The sequence below is a fragment of the Pinus tabuliformis genome, chromosome J, assembly GCF_031772625.1.
Source record: "Pinus tabuliformis cultivar Carrire ecotype Pingquan chromosome J, CPIR1, whole genome shotgun sequence".
NCBI classification, from domain to species: domain Eukaryota; kingdom Viridiplantae; phylum Streptophyta; class Pinopsida; order Pinales; family Pinaceae; genus Pinus; species Pinus tabuliformis.
This window is the reverse complement of record NC_142295.1, coordinates 593,921,140-593,937,895: the sequence shown is the minus strand read 5'-3', so window position 1 is coordinate 593,937,895 and position 16,756 is coordinate 593,921,140. Positions and strand designations below refer to the sequence as shown.

The 16,756-nt window shown below is 40.8% G+C and overlaps 1 pseudogene; it reads right to left on the bottom strand.

Moving 5' to 3' along the window:
• Positions 1-12,512: 12,512 nt before the first annotated feature.
• LOC149228387 (putative E3 ubiquitin-protein ligase RHC1A) lies at positions 12,513-16,517 on the bottom strand (annotated as a pseudogene).
• Between the last annotated feature and the right edge of the window lie 239 nt (positions 16,518-16,756).

Below are 16,756 nucleotides of genomic sequence, written 5' to 3'. Positions count from 1 at the left end.
GAAGTTGGTGGAAAGTACCCAATCCCGCGCTTTAGTGGACCTCCGTGTGGCTGATCCGACCTCTCCCAGAGTTAAGAATGTGGAATTTGTCCATGAAGGAACCTTGAAGATCATCTCATCCTTATCTCCCTCTCAGGAGAAGGAACTATGTAGCTTATTGAACCGCCATTTGGAGGCTTTCGCTTGGAGCTATAAGGAAATGAAAGGAGTCCATCCGTCGGTTTGTACCCATCACATTTACATTAAAGAGGATTGTAAACCAGTCCAGCAGCCTCAGAGGAGAATGAATCCAGCCCTTAAGGACATCGTTAAAGAAGAATTGTAAAAGTTGTTGGATGCAGGATTCATCTACCCCATCTCGGACAGCGAATGGGTTTCTCCTCTGGTGCTTGTGCCCAAGAAAAATGGGAAGTGGAGAATCTGTGTAGATTATCGAGAACTTAACAAAGCCACCAAGAAGGACCATTTCCCTTTGCCTTTCATAGATCAAGTGCTAGATGGGCTGGCAGGGAAGAAGTTCTTTTCTTTCCTAGATGGGTTCAGCGGGTATAATCAGATCCAAATTAGCCCGGAAGACCAAGATAAGACCACCTTCACTTGTCCATGGGGAACCTTTGCCTACCGGGTCCTTCCCTTTGGGCTATGCAACGCTCCTGCCACTTTCCAGAGAGCAGTACTGAGCATATTTGCTGAGCTGGTTCATGATTCGGTAGAAATCTACATGGATGACTTTACTCCTTATGGGTCCAGCTTCCAAGAAGCATTGACTAACCTGGGAAAAGTTTTAACCAAGTGTATTGAGATGAACTTGTCCCTCAGTCCTGAAAAATGTGAATTCCTGATGACTGAAGGGACCGTGCTAGGCCATACAATCTCTCAGCAAGGATTACAGGTGGATCCTAACAAAATTGCTATTATCCAAAAGGTTCCACCTCCTCAGAAGGTAAGAGATGTTCGGAGTTTTCTAGGCTTAGCAGGATACTATAGAAGATTCATCAAAGACTTTAGTAAGCTAGCCTCGCCATTGTTTGGTCTTTTGGGGAAAGATGTTGAATTTAAATGGACTGACAACTGCCAAGAGGTTCTGGATGAGTTAAAAGATAAACTGGTCATTGCCCCAATCCTAAGAGGTCCAAACTGGGCCCGACCTTTCCACATCCACACAGATGCCTCGAACAAAGCCATAGGGGTAGCCTTAGGACAAATTGAAGAGAAGCTACCATATGCCATATACTTTGTCACCAAAAACCTGTCCAAGGCAGAATTAAACTATATTGTGACCGAGAAAGAGCTCCTAGCTGTAGTCCATTCCCTAAATAAGTTCAGACACTACATCATTGGTTATCAAACATTTGTACACACTAATCATGATGCGATAAGGTATTTGATGAATAAACCTGATGTGAATGCTCGTATCATTATATGGTTACTTTTATTGCAGCAATTTGACTTAACCATTGTTGACAAGCTAGGAAGGGAAAATGTCGTTGATGATTTTCTGTCTAGATTAGATTTGCCTGTAGATGAAGAAGGGACGGTGGATGACCAGATGCCAGATGAACACCTGTTTGCTATTTCAGTACTCTCTCCATGGTTTGCTAATATAGCGAACTACTTGGTCTCAACACAGTTCCCTCCACACCTATCCTCGAAAGAAAAGAGCAGAATTGTGAGGAAAAGCGCCCCCTTTACTTGGATTGGGGGCAACTTGTTCAAACTTGGTCCAGATCAGATCCTGAGGCATTGTGTTAGGGAGGAGGAATTTTTTGACATTCTCCTAACTTGTCACGATGGACCATGTGGAGGCCACTTCGCAGCAAAAAGGACTGCCTTCAAAATTCTACAGGCAGGATACTATTGGCCCACTCTTCATCAAGATGTCAGAAGATACATCAGCTAATGTGACCAATGTCAAAGGATGGGGAAACCGACTCTGAGGGATGAAATGCCCCTCCAACCTCAAGTGAATTTCGAGCCATTTGAGAAGTGGGGCATGGATTTTGTGGGTCCTATCAACCCTCCTTCAAAGCAAAAGTCTTACATCATTGTGTGCACAGACTACCTGACAAAGTGGGTAGAAACAAAGGCAATCAAGGCAGCGACAAAAGAAAAAGTGGCTGAGTTTTTAAGGGAAAATATCTTCTACAAATTTGGCTACCCAAGAGAATTAGTCACAGGTCAAGGAAGTCAGTTCACCTCTAACCTGATTGAAGACCTACTCGCTCTTCACAAGATCAAGCACATAACTTCCACCCCTTATCATCCGCAAGAAAATGGGCATGTGGAAGTCACTAATAGGGCTCTAGAATAAATTTTGACTAAGGTGGTAAGCAGCAGCAGAAAGGATTGGGCAGACCACTTGGTTGAGGCCACCTGGGCCTACAACACCACTTGGAAAACCACAACATCTTTCACACCTTATGAGCTAGTCTACGGGAAGAAGGCTCTATTGTCCATAGATTTTGAGTAAAACAAATTAAGGTTGGCAGCTTAGCTGAACCTGGATCTCAGCCATGCGCAACAAGAAAGGTTACTACAACTGAATGAATTAGATGAACAAAGAATGCAGGCCCTCCTCCACTTAGAAGTAGTTCAACTCCAGAGAAAGATATGGCATGACCAGCACCTTAATGAAAAGCAATTTTAGCCAGGAGATTGGGCACTGTTATATGACTCAAGATACAAGGATTTCAAGGGGAATCTAAGGACAAGGTGGTTGGGACCATATGCAGTGGAGAAATGCAACGACAATGGTTTAGTCCTTATCAGGACCATTGATGAAGAAGCCATCCCCATGCTCATCAACGGGCACCGATTGAAAATATACAGGAAGCCCCTTTCCAAGCAGGAGTTCATTGAAACTCTGGATAAGTCAGTGCTGGTAGTGGAGCAGGGCCTTGTCTCTACTCCACCCACACCTTGATCATCAAAAAAAAAAAAGAGAGAAAAAAAGAAAAAAAAAAATAGAAAAGAATAAAAAGATCCTTGGGTGAAAACCTCTTAGAGGCGCCCAGGGCAGACAGTGAGGGTGAAAACCTCCTGGAGGCACCCCAGCCGTCTCACCTAAAAAAAGAAAAAGAAAAAGAAAAAAAAGGAAACAGGCCTAATTTATGTTGAATAATTACAGGTTGCAGGGAAGACATTGCAGGTTCGGGGGGGCGCACAAAACAAGGATAGAGGTCAACACCAGACTACAAACATCCCTCACACACACCTCCTCCATGACCACTCCCCTTTCCTAGGATTTGATCGCATTCAGGCTAATATTTCACCTTCTACAGGAAGTTCTATATCTTCTACAGGAAGATCTTGTAGAACCTCCAGACAGGCAAAAATTGATCATGGGAGGGAATTCGAAGGTTGGAATATGCTTATTAAGCCTGCAACCACCCCTGTTTACATCCATCACCATACATCACCCTGATTCATCTCTTCACACCTCCATTGCACCCATTCCGTTATTTATGCCTGCACAGTAAAAAACAAAATATAATAAAAAAACCCTGTTTTCCTCATACTGCCAGCAAGAACTCTGAGTGACAAATCTAGCAGTGGTGTTTCACTCTCGCTACCTGTCAAATCCCCATCTGGACTTCTCATCAGCTAAATCCCTCGTCAACAGTATAGCCCTGCTCGTTTAGCTTGCATCCCAGGAGGAGACGCAGCTACAGGAATCCTGTAGTAGCTGATCCCTCTGGAAGACACACTTTGGAGACGAGGACAACCGAAAAACATCAAAGGAGACATGCAAAGAGCTTGTATTGAATGCGGAAACATCATCAACAGTCGAAACCAAGCAACACCTGAGCATGCAGCGACAACAACCAATGGAATGAATTACGAAACACGTGCATGCAGCGTCAACGACTGAAGGATTGGGTTCCAAAACACGTGCAGGAAGCAGCAGCAAACGAAGAAATGGTTCAGAGACCTGAAATCTACATAACACGGCTGTGACCATGCAGGTAAGTGTCTAAACTCCTTCATCAATTATATAAACTATATTTTAAAAAGCTGCATACCTATGGAAGTGGTTGGATAGAATGGGATCAGTGGCCAGTTAACATCGCCTCGTGGGATCCAAACAAGCTCAGTTACATTCAAATTTTTGACGAGATGTGCAGCCAACACATGTGGAGTGTCCACCCAGGGAGAAATCATTGGGACTGGCAGTGGTGGCGGCAGTTAACAGCAGAGGGGAGGTGATGGCGGCCAAAGACACGCAGAGAAATTATGGCCGTGATGTTGGATCAACGGTTCGGTCCGGCCACCTCACCCCCTTGCCACGAATTATGCCGCAGTTAAAAGATGCTTGGCTGAAACTCACACCACCCTCTGTTCATTTTCACTTGCAATGTCCTCGACTGGAGTACGCGTCCTCTGCTCCAGAAACTGTTAACCAGTCACCCACCACCAGTTTTTCTACCTGTTTCCAAGAATCTCCCACGTATCGGGCTCGTGCAGAGGCACAAAGATATTCTACAGGAATCGGGGAGTCTTCTACAGGAAGGGTTCTACAGGAAACCCTGCACAGCCTTTCGGAGCAAGGAAACTTAGGATTTTTCTTCATTGAATTTGGAGCTCCAAGGGAGGTAGGCTCGAAAACTCTTTATGCATGGTGTGATTTGAAAAGGTGGTGAATTGAATGATATCAGAGTGGGGAACCAGAGAAAAATCTGCCTGGGGATTGGAAGAAAACATTTGCCTGTGTGTTGCACTAGGTTTCTCAGTTGTTTTTGCATCCAAATTCTCCTCCATGTTCCTATTTTTTTTTAAATTCTCCTGTAGAAAGATATGCAACTGTGGAGGTCAGCCTGTGTATGAAATTTTGAATTTGAATATCTGTATATGTGCTGGGAAGGAAAAATTGAGCTCTGTACTCTGTCTGTAGAAACAAAACTCTCCCTTTCATAAACAGGCAGCCATGTTCTGGGCAACAACAGTTTTGAAAACCAGGGAATAGCTGTTAATTAATATTGATACCTGAGAAATCCCTTCTTGAGTTAAGAGGGAAAGCCATAACCAGCATTCCTTTTTCTGATCAAAGCAAAAAGAAAAACACTCTCACCATGCTAGGGGGATTCATAAGGAAAGAACCCTCAGACACTAGCAAACTGCACGAGCATCCTGAGGTGGTGGATATTTTCACTCGGGCCAATTGGATGAAATTTTTTGATAGAATTCGGGGTCATGCCAAGGAGATAACAAAGGAATTTTTGATGTCCTTGAGACCTCAATCAAAGACACAGGCCACAGTAAGTTTTAGGGGATTGACCCTAGAACTTACCCCTGAGCTCATCAGTCATGTTACTGGTCTGCCATTAGGTCTCCCTTGGAGCAAAGAAGAGAGGTCTTTGGGCTAGGTTGTCAAGAAAACATTCTTCCTACCAGAGGAACATCCTGTAGAAGACAAAAATGGGGTTAGAAGAACTAGCTTGCCTCCTCTCTGGAGTGAGGTCAGTTTTCAAATTATGAAGTACATTACATGTGAGGGGAGGTTTAGCATTGTCTATGGATACCATTTCAGGTTGCTGTGTGAACTAAGGCATGGGATTGATTCACCTCCAGCCCAGAAGCTGAGCATTCCCTATTTTCTTCTTCAGTCACTAATTGAATGTGGTACAAAATTGAATGAAGGGACCCCAGATCAGTTGGCCCATCATGGGCTCATTAAGCTATTAGTGGAAGATGCCCTGCATACCTACACTGTCCCCATATCTTGGGAAATCTTCCGAAACATGTCCCGGGATGACGATATTGGAATCCTGGCCGAAGACATCACCTCATCCAGCAGTGAGGAGGGAGAACACGCTGAAGAAGGTAAGAAAACCAATGATGAAGGAACACAAGACATTCAAGCACAACAAGGACATAAAGAAAAAGGGGGAGAGGGCCAAATTGTTGAGCCTAAAATAGAGCAAGGAACAACAACACAAACCCTAAGGGAAAAGAGACTGCAGAGGAGAGCAGAGAAGGCAGAAACATCCCAAGTGAAGGCTGTCATAGCCAAAGCAGTCACACCAAAAAAAAAGGGAAAGACAGATCCTGAAATGGCCGCAATACAGGCAGAAATAGTTGACACAGGGACTTCTACAGGAAGCATGGAAAAAGAACAGCAAAGGGGGAAATCACCTGAAATATTGGCAAGAGAGGCAACAGCTGTGCTTGCCGCCTTAAAAACACCTCCAAAACAGAAAGGGAAGCAAAAGAGGCAAACCTCCATGTACTTTAAAGTAAGAAGGAGCACACGGATCAAAGTAGGCAGACCCCAGCCACAATCAAAGGAGCCAATTATCATTGAGGACACAATACCTAATCCAAAAGAAGGGTCTCCTTCAAAGATATCCGTCACCTATGAACGAGGAAGCCCAAAAACTTCCACCTAGAGAGAGAGAATGAAGACAATGGACTCAAAGACGACTCTACAGGAAGCTGAGAAATCTCTATAGGAAACTCGGGCTAAGCTAAAAGCGACCGAGAAATTGGAGGAAAAGGCGGCCAAACAATCACAGGAGGAAGAAAAGACAGAGGAAATATTGGAACCAAGCCCTCAGCCCAGCTTTGACTCATACTATAACCTGTTAGAAGCCGGGAAAATAATTCCCCAGAAATTTGTGGTGCCACTCTTCTTTGCACTGGAAGAAGAAAGAATTAGGACACACACTTGGATGAGGATTGCCAAGTCCAAGGGTGTGGCAGACATAGGCCCCCTAGAAGAAAAACTCAAGGACTCAAGGAGAGAATTGGCCATGGTGAAGCATGTGGAAAGCAGTTAGAGGGCCAAACTACAGGAAGAGAACGAGCTGCTGAAACAGCAGCTACGGCTACAGGGAATTCATAAGGACGACAGGCTCTCCATTCTAGGAGGACAACAGCAACAGGAAAAGCCTTCAACAAACAAAGAAACCTCTGATGAACAACAAAAAGTGGATAGGCTGCAGGCTGAGGTTGAGGCGCTAACAAAACAACTACAGGAGAAGGAGTCACAGATAGCTGAGGAAATACATTCTCTAAAGAAATAGGTACAAGAAAAGGAAGCCCAACTGGCCTACATGGCCAGCTCGACAGTAGAGGCCTTGTAGTGTAGGCACCTGACAAGTCATATGCCTTATATCTTAAAGATCAATGGTTGCAGTTCCAGATTAACACCTTGGCCCAAAGGGGCACCATTCCATTTCAAAGCTACCATCAATTCATGACCTTGTGTGACAACAGCTCAGCAGAGGATAAGGCTAAGTTATTCGAATTCTATTTACACAACTTGGCCTTTCCAAACATGACTCTTTGGGACCCCAATGCTACATTGGGAGATGTGCAACTTATGGCCATGGCCTCCTGGTTAAATCATGAGGAAAAGAGGGCAGCAGAGATTCAAGATATTATGAACAAGGAGCTGAGTGAACCACTCATGATATGGATAGAACCAAAGGATACATCAGCTTTAATACATGCCCATCAGCACCTGGCCAACAACCCTCAGGTTTTACCAGATTACATTGAACGACAAGCTCAAGCTATTGCCCACTTTGAGGACATGGAAACACTGTTGGGGCATAACTGCATTCATGTTTGCACAAGGAGGTGGAACACACAGCCCCACAGTTTGAAAATAAGAGAATACCACTCCCCAACCAAGATGAGGGAAGCCTTGGCAAGGGTACCCCTCTATAAAGAGTCAATGAAAAATCTGCAGGCCAATTGGATCAGCCTAAAGTTCAGTCCTCCCTTGCTTTTAGGATTGCTGGAAGGAGTCAGGGAAGAAGAGGAAAACAGGCAGTGGGAGGAAGTAGAAAGAAAAGTAGGATTTCATGACCGGGAAGAAGACATCACCTCGGAGGTCTGGGACGTGAGGGAGGCAGTCAAAGCTATCAAGGATGATGAGCTAGATTAGTTGCTCAAAGGATGAGCAACCCATTTAGCAGGGGGGTGATGATGAGCCCCAAAAATGGGTAACTTATTGGGCTCATTTTTCCTATTGTTCTCCATTTATCCACCATTGTTCATAGTTTATGTATGCTTTTGAAGTATGTTTATGTTAATTGAATGAATGAGAATAGTCACTTGACCATGAAGGCTAATACATGTTTGCTGCAAATTTTTGGACAACTTTTGGACCAAGGTCAAGCATTTATGGACCATTTGACAACAAAATACGAGGGGAAAAGGCTGAGGATTCATAGGAAGGGTGTCTCCTGCACTAAATGACCCCTTCCTTGAGTTCTCCACCATCAGCTCGGAGTTCAGCAGCCCACCAAAGTCGATTTCCAAAGGCAGTCGAGCAACTTTTATGGAGTGGTTGAGTACTGTAGTTTTGAGCAGCCAAGTCCCTTGAATTAAGGAGGACTACTGGAGGTCCTCGTAGTGCATAAGTAGGAAGGTTTCCAGCCTTTGTAGGTTACTTGTTGAACATTTGTATTTTGCACTATAGTGCTGCTTTATTTCTGAGCCCATTTTGGAGCTTCTGCTGTAACACATTTTGGACATGGTTGTTTTTTGAGTAATGGAAACCAGTTTTATGTTCCATCAGTTCTGAGCTTCTTTTAGGAGCCTGTTGCTCTTGGGGTTGGGTCCAACCCAAGTGCTAGGACCTCCTCCATGTACTGTTATATGTTTTCCTTTACTATCTTCATAAAATAGTTTCCGTTAGTAGATTAAAATCTTGCTTGGTTATCTAGGTCAGTTTTGATGATTGAAAAAGCTTTCATGTTTTAGAGTGATGTGATAGGTTGATAGCAGAAAATATCTTCAAAAAAGGCCATCAAGCAACCTTGGATCTCACCTCTCCCTCCTCGGGACCATGAGTTGAGACCACGGTGTCCTTGCTGCCACAAAAAAACTGTTCTTGCTTCTTCATGCAATTGCTAGTGTTAGTTTCTCATTTGTAAAAGTTGATACCAGATGTGATTACATGCTTAAATTCATTCTTGCTTGGTTTTCATAAGTTGTTTCACATGATTTTCTACCAAGGGATTTCTGTTCATCATGGTTGCTAGTTCCTAGGTCAAATTAGGTTAGAATAGCTAGATACTTGGTTTGCATGATCTTTGTTTGGTCAGTTTCAAGAAGTAGTGTGCAGACCACCTGAGAAAACTTCCTGCTTACCCTTCCTCCATCATCACAACCTGTTCCATCCTCTAACCTAGATTCTTGCTGTTCGTTTACCACACTTTCTCACTTTGACCTAATTTCCATATTTTTGTGCAACATTGCTCTACCCCTCCTTGAACAAATCCAACCATCCTCATCACTTCTCAGCTTCACCTGCCAGGTTCTAAACCTCTTCACACCCTCATCCAACCTCCATTTCCACTTCTCCACCTTTCTTCCACCATCAACCCTCCAAAATCTCCTTTTGGAACATCCTATAGAACATCATGTAGAACCCCTGCAGAGTTCCAGTAGAAGATCACGAGAGCGGTTTTTCGAGATCCGATCACTGTGAAACTCTCTAGAAGGGTGTTAGGGATCCCTTAGGCCCTCTTCTCACCTTCCCAACCTCCTGCAAGTGCCCTCACCATTTCCTTCCATCAATCAACCTCTGCACAGTCAGAACAATTAAGCACATGCAAAATAATTCTACAAGATTACTCAAAAATACAAAAAGACATTCCTTTTCAGATTTCACTGCAAGAGTAGCTTAGTCACATGCATTCTACATTTCTAGAAGTCAATGGAATCCATTTCCGCTGCTTTCATCTTTTTCCTTGCACCGGTAGGGTTAGTCTGTAGAACTAGGGTTTGCTAGGGTTTGCATTCCTTTTTCACTTTCAACTTATTTCTGCAAGTAGACTAGCTTCCTTTGAGTTAGCTTTCATCCATCACCATTAAAAGCTTCTTCTCAGAGCTCATAGAAGTTGGCTTAAGCTCCTAGCGGACTTGTGCCAGCTGATCCAATGACAGCTACGTAAAAAGCTAGTACTTGTGCATATAGCACCATCGCTTCCAAGTTTGTTATGAACTACCGGGTTGACAAAAGTAAAGAAGGGAGTCCCAGGAGTTCAGCATTATTGCTGCAATACTGGAGCCCACCAAGTTCTAGACTCCTAGTCTAGAGACACACAAGTTTTCTGAATGATAGAAGTGTATATGATTAACAAAGCCCTTGTTGTACATGTTGTAGAGGAAAAGGGAGAGCAATAGTAGGCCATCATAAAGGAATTGAACTTAATATATAAGAAATTTGATGCAGTGTGCAACACTGCTTAATTTGGAAATAGTGGTTCTATGCAAAGAAACAAACCAACAAGTTCTAGTTATAGCCAAGAAACAAACTCCTACATTGGAGGGAACCTCATCCAACCCCGTCAAGTTGTATGAAAAGGTGAAGCCTTGATTTTGGTCCAAAAAGGGTAGCTCCCTTTTAGATCTTTTGAAAAGTGATTAAAGATACTCTTATTTAAATTTCTAATAGTTATAGCGAGTTTTTATAAATATTGTCAAAATAATATGTATACCCTGTCAAAAGAATACATAACACACTAATGTTGGGCATCATATACCCTACAAGCGCTTCGCTTAACTAAACATAACTTCTATTGATAAAAACTATTTCTTGAGCATGCCAAACTTTCTCGGTATCATCCTTAGCTCTCTGACACAAATCTTCTTTGGTCTATAGTCTCACAGATTCAAAATATCTTGTTGCTCTAATACAATTTTGTGAGATAAAGTTAGCAGATCAAGAAATAGTTTGATGCCTGATTGTGAAAAAATAACCTATAAAGAAACTAGAATAAGAAAGATGAGTGGAAAATCACATTAGTTCTTTGTGCCAGGTGATTCTTTGTTGATCAATTTTCTCAACAAATGTAAAATTTAGAAAAACAATATCACATTTCAATAAGAATTAATGTTTCTAGACACACAAGATCATTGGATGAGATTTTCATTTTGGTCCTTAGGTGTAATCCGCTCAGGGAGACTCCAATTACAACCCTCTAGAGGAGACTCACATAAATTTACATTTTTTTCTCTAATTTACAAAACTTAAGATTTTCCTCACTTTCGAGATCAAGTACATCTCTCATCAACTTTTTGCTGATGGCACAATTCTCCTTAGCCAAAATATGTAAACAAACGCTAAACGGTGTCCTTATAAAAGCATGTTGGAGTTGGCTGATAAAAATGCCACTATATATGCCTGAAATCATCTCCATTGCTAGGAGAGAACCTTCCAAATCTAGGAGATCCATTTAAATAAGGCTTTGGGAGCTTTCAGATCTCTAGGAATGCTTATCCAAAACAAAGTAAAAATAATTGGGAAGCGATAGTAGAGAAAAAAAGAGTCAAGGACTCAAACCTTACAAAAGAGATGGCTATACCAGGGAAGGATTCTCCATCTCTTGAATGCATCTTTCAATACATGCCTTATCTTCTGTTGGAGAATCCTTGTACCTCTAAACGTGTTCTTCAAGAGATAAGAAAGGTTATCAGAGAAGATGACCCTTTTAAACTGGTGTAGAATTTAAAAGGAGGAAATAGTAATCCATCATTTAACAACAACTAAGAATGTTTGGGAGTATAATGGACCATTCAGTATCTAATTGTACATGAGGGTAAAGGCTTGTGTTCTATTGGAGTTGAGGTTAGGAAGAAGGTACTTGAAATTCTAACTTCCCCAAACACCACAAGTTGTGTCGGAGTGTAGTTCCATATAAGATTTTTCATATACACATTATAATTCTAAGTGAGTCCCTGGAATCTAAATTTTTTAGAAGAATACTTACCTGAACAGATATTTATGTTAAAGGCTTGGAGTTCAATGATTCATATGATGAGATTCCATCTTGCTACATTCCCATCAAATATTTATTTTCATTTTTTCTAATTGATATTGACAAACAATCTTAAGAAAGTAATTCATATTCCATAAAAGAATTATAGAGATGATTGAACCAGGTTGCAAGAAGTCATAGTTCATTCCATTGATCAAAATAACAACTTCTTAAGGATGCATGGAAAACTTTCATGCTTAGAATTGGTGTGTGTGACCATCTAAGTAGCAGAGATGATTACATTCAATTTATGATATTGGAAATTTTAGCCAAACTAGATTCTGAATTGAAATCAAAGAATTATCATCGTTTTATTGTTGTCATTTTCTATTGTCATTTCTCATGACTGAATTATATTGCCACATTCAGAACAATATGTTGTTTTGATTGTAATTCTTCGTGCTTCAAAAGTTTTGCAAAGAAAGATGCATTGATCTAATGGCATGCAAAATTTGCCTAGAAATTAACTTAAAATCCCTTAACAATAGAGAATGAGCATCATTCATTGAAAAATAACTTGATTTGTTGATCATCATCGCAACCTATTCACAGTAGTAGTAGTATTCCAAAATAATGAAAACTAAGGCGATGAATAAAATTTCCCAAGCTGTAAATAACTTTTCAGTATGGGAAGAAGAAAATGTCTGAACTAGTTCTTATTTCATGCTTTACATGGAATTGTTGAATGACCTAAAAATCATACCTTCAAAAAAGTTGAACTCTAGCTAGCCACAGTTGCGTGATATAAGTTACAAACCATCAGTCCAAGTCTCCCTCTCTTGCTTCAGACATAAGAGTATCACCATCATCCTCTGCCCTCGCAGTAGCTAAGTTGTTCCCCTGAACATCATTTCCCTTGTCTAGACTGCTAGAAACCGTCTCTCCATTGTTTGTAGGACCGAAGCTTGTTTCAGCTTGAGCTTGTTGAGTTGTTTAAAAGGAAGCCTTGAATGGCCCCGCAAGGGAGACTTCGAAGTTCCTACTTGTCCCTCTACCACTACCATTGATATCCAACTATTCTCATCAACAATCATTTTGACAATCCATTGGGTTCTCCAGGAGCTGGTGACTGTGGCTCATCTGCAGCATCCATGTTGGGAGTGTTATGTCTCATTATCGATTTTGGTCAGGTGTGACCTCATCCAATTATTTTCCTTTTTGATGGTGCAGAAGAGATTTTCTGTTGGCATCTCATGGATTTATGAAGACACATAAATGGAAGGAAATAATCAGAGCGTTTATAAATTTGGAAGCATTTGGCATAGGAGTACTTGATTTAGTTTGTGAATCCGGTCCTGGATCATGGCCTTCTTTGTTCTACACCAAGTCAACAATTTATGGTGCATAGTGCAGCACAAGATATTTTTCGTATGGATAATGGAGAAACAAACTATCAAATATTTGTCGAGGACTATGGGATATCCCAGGATTAGATATTACATTCATCAGTAGAGGCTATTTCTATCACACTAGATATGACAAGCTGGATAAACTTTTGCCTAGAAGCATACAGGTTTGAGGGGAGAACTTAATCAGCTTATTGAAAGCACTTTCAAGTTCCTTCTAGTTAAGAAATGCTTACGAAAGAGTTGATCTCATGGTTGCATAAAATATCACCCAAGAGGATCAGCCAATTTTCTTCAACTATCTTTCATGGTTTATGGTTATTTATTCAAAGAAAATATCCAGGATATTACATGTTTTGCCTATGATCTTTATTCTTCTTGCTCTTGTATTTTCCATGTCTTCCAATTTCATGTGTCTCTCCTAGCTCACAGGTCTTTGGTGTATCTTTAAAGGTATGGTGTTGCATGTAGTGGGGTGAATTTTAGTAGTAATTGTACTTGCAATGTTTTCTTTATTGATATTTATAGTGTCAAATTTATTTATGAACTGGTATTCACATTCTTTCCAAGCAATGCTTATGTTTGTTACAAGCTCTCTTGTTGGCTTATTATTGCCAAAGGCAATTGGAAAGACTCATTAACTAATAATAGGCCTAACATTGATAGGCTTCTAAAGAGGAATGGGTGAGCCATTGGGGAGAAATCACCTTTTATGCTACAGTTACTTGTCTACTTGTATACAGGACTTGATGGGAGCATTTTGACATTTGGTGAGAAGTAATTTTTGTTTTAACATGGCCAATTTTCACTATCTCTGACAAATTCTTTGGTCAAAATTTGCTTAGGTCACTCATGGATTACATTATTCCACTATTTTTTCCTATTGCATTTTCTCTCTACTTTGGTGGAGTTCATTTCCAATTTTTGATTGAAAAGATGGGAATGTTTGGTATGTGCCAGAACCCTATGGATATCTTGTTTTAGATATTATTGTTGGCTATGTGACTAGAATTATTGTTTGGTGGTATGTTGCTCTATTGATCTCCATTGTGGGGAGTTAGTTATCAAATCCTGTACCACTACAGTTGCTTGTACACTCAGTTGATCCCTACTATGGGGAATTGGTTAAAAATCTTGTACCATTATAGTTGCTTGTACAACTGAGTGTTGTTGTAATGCCATTATCTTCTCAATTTTCCCATATAATGTTGTTGGTCCAAAGAGGCTTGTTTTTCAACACATGTTCAAAACTATAGGGAACAAATTCTTATATTCTTTGTATGATTTGGGAATTATATATGCTAATACATTGCTTTTTGTATTGAAAAATGAAACCATGCTATCTGATTTTGAGGATAATAAACTTGGTGGAACTACAAAAACATTAGCCTTTGCTAATTTCAGTGAGGAACTTGTGGTTATAATGGGTGGTCCTGTTGATGGTAAAGTTATAGGGTTGACAATGGATCCAATCTATCGATAACAACTAGGGCAATGGCTACCTACAATAGGACTCTTTCTAGAACAGAAGTTTGGTTTCCCTTAGGATGGGAAGGATGTTTGGCATAAGGGATTTTATACATCACCTTAGGAGGGGATGCTTTCTCCTTTGAAATGTGAATTCATAACTTGTAGGATTTATAATTTATTTTTTCAAGGTGGGTACAATATTAGGTTGTAGAGAAATGAAACAAATATTGCGCTGAAGTTCAGGTAATAGAAATGTCAGTATCCCAATGTGGTCTTGGGATCCATGGATTTTTATGAGGGATGATTTCAATCATAGTGGATTGCTTTATGGTATGTCAAAGTGTGACAATGATGCTAGGTTCAATTGTGTTGGAGCATTCTACAAACATATTCGAGATTTTGGTATTGATATGTAGGTTCTAGATTGCTTGAGTGAAAACAATCTTGAGAAGGAAGGACTATAATGTCCCTTTCAAAATGATTACTTATGTTTAATGACCTGAAAATCATACCTTTAAAAAATTTGAACTCTAGATAGCCGCAGTTGCATGACATAAGTTACAAACCATCAATCCAAGTCTCCCTCTCTTTATTCATACATAAGAGTATCAATATCATCCTCTGCCCTCACAATAGCTAAGTTGTTCCCCTGAAAATCATTTCCCTCATCTGGTCTGCTAGAAACAATCTCTCCACTGTTTGTAGGATCAGAGCTTGTTTCAGCTTGAGCTTGTTGAGTTGTTGAAAAGGAAGCCCTGAATGGCCCTGCAAGAGAGACCTCGAATTTCCTGCTTATCCCTCTGCCACTGCCATTTACATTAGCTGCTTCGTGGGCAGGAAATAGAACAACAACACCACCACCAGAAGCTTCTCATTGGTTTGGGGAAATACTGCTAGTACCAACCATGGTATTGCCATAACTCATTCTAGGCCCAAAAGGTTCATTATTACTATTATTTTATGTTCCCATTGTATTGCATGAAGACAACCCATAAATATTTCCACCTTTCCCATCTGATGTGCCACCAGAATTCTGAACCCAAGGAGAGCTTTTCCCATGAGAGAGAGCATGCTCATACTCCACGTCATCTGTGGGCATCTCATATCGACAAATTGGAAAAACATTATGGTGTTCAAGCCATAGAAGAATGCAAAAATAATGGTACATGTGTTTACATGGAATCTATCTTACTTCGGTGCCCACTTCAAATTCATCCTTGCATACTGCACACTTTGTAGAATCGATAACAAGAAGGTCTTGGGTAATTTTGGTGGTGGGAATTTTTCCTATGGAAGATTTCGAGGCGGGAGGTATACCATATCTGTTGTGGTCATTTTCTCCTAGTTGTTGTATAAGCTTATCCAAACGAAGCCCAAGGAAATAATCCCCAAATTTACCAGGTAATCCGGTGGGCTACTCCCCTGTGCTATCATCAACAAATAATTTCAAATTCCCCCCACCAAAACCCATCAAATTCCGCATAATTTGACCATGAGTAAACATTATAGGATTGAACCCACCAGGATCCATACAAATTAGTACCCTTCCTCTTCTCGCTCTTCGCTCCTCATCTTTGGTATTACTATTGTTGTTGTTGTCATCATCATTCTCATGTTGGAAGAAAGTAACAAGGGATTCCATCATTTGGGTTATGCCATGATTAGTTGTAAGATTTGTAGAAATACCCCTGGCAGGACTTAGTCCAGCTTACCATGGCTCGAATTACAATCCCCCTTGCTCCTTTCCTTGCCCTCCCCCAGGTGTATATTGGTGGTACCCAAAATTTAGTGTTGGTCTCTCAGTTTGATTGAAAAAGCCTCCATTGCAATGGGGGAAAATTAGGCCCTCCTCCCACACATAAATTCTGATACTCCTTTGGCAATGATGACACCAGTAATTTTTCCCTTCTCTTCTAGATGAAATCATTATCTTTTAAAGTTGGAAACTAGGGCCAAACTCCACATGGGTCATCTTATTTATGATAGCTGATATTTTTCTTGGATTCCTCTCTCTGAGAGGTGTAGGATTGATCTAAAGATCATTTGATTTTGACATTTACAAATGAAGTTATGAATTTATTTTGATTATGGTCAAATTGTCAAGGTCGGCCAACAAACGTATGTAGGCTCAGAAACCAAAAAATTACGTCTATTCATCCTCAATGT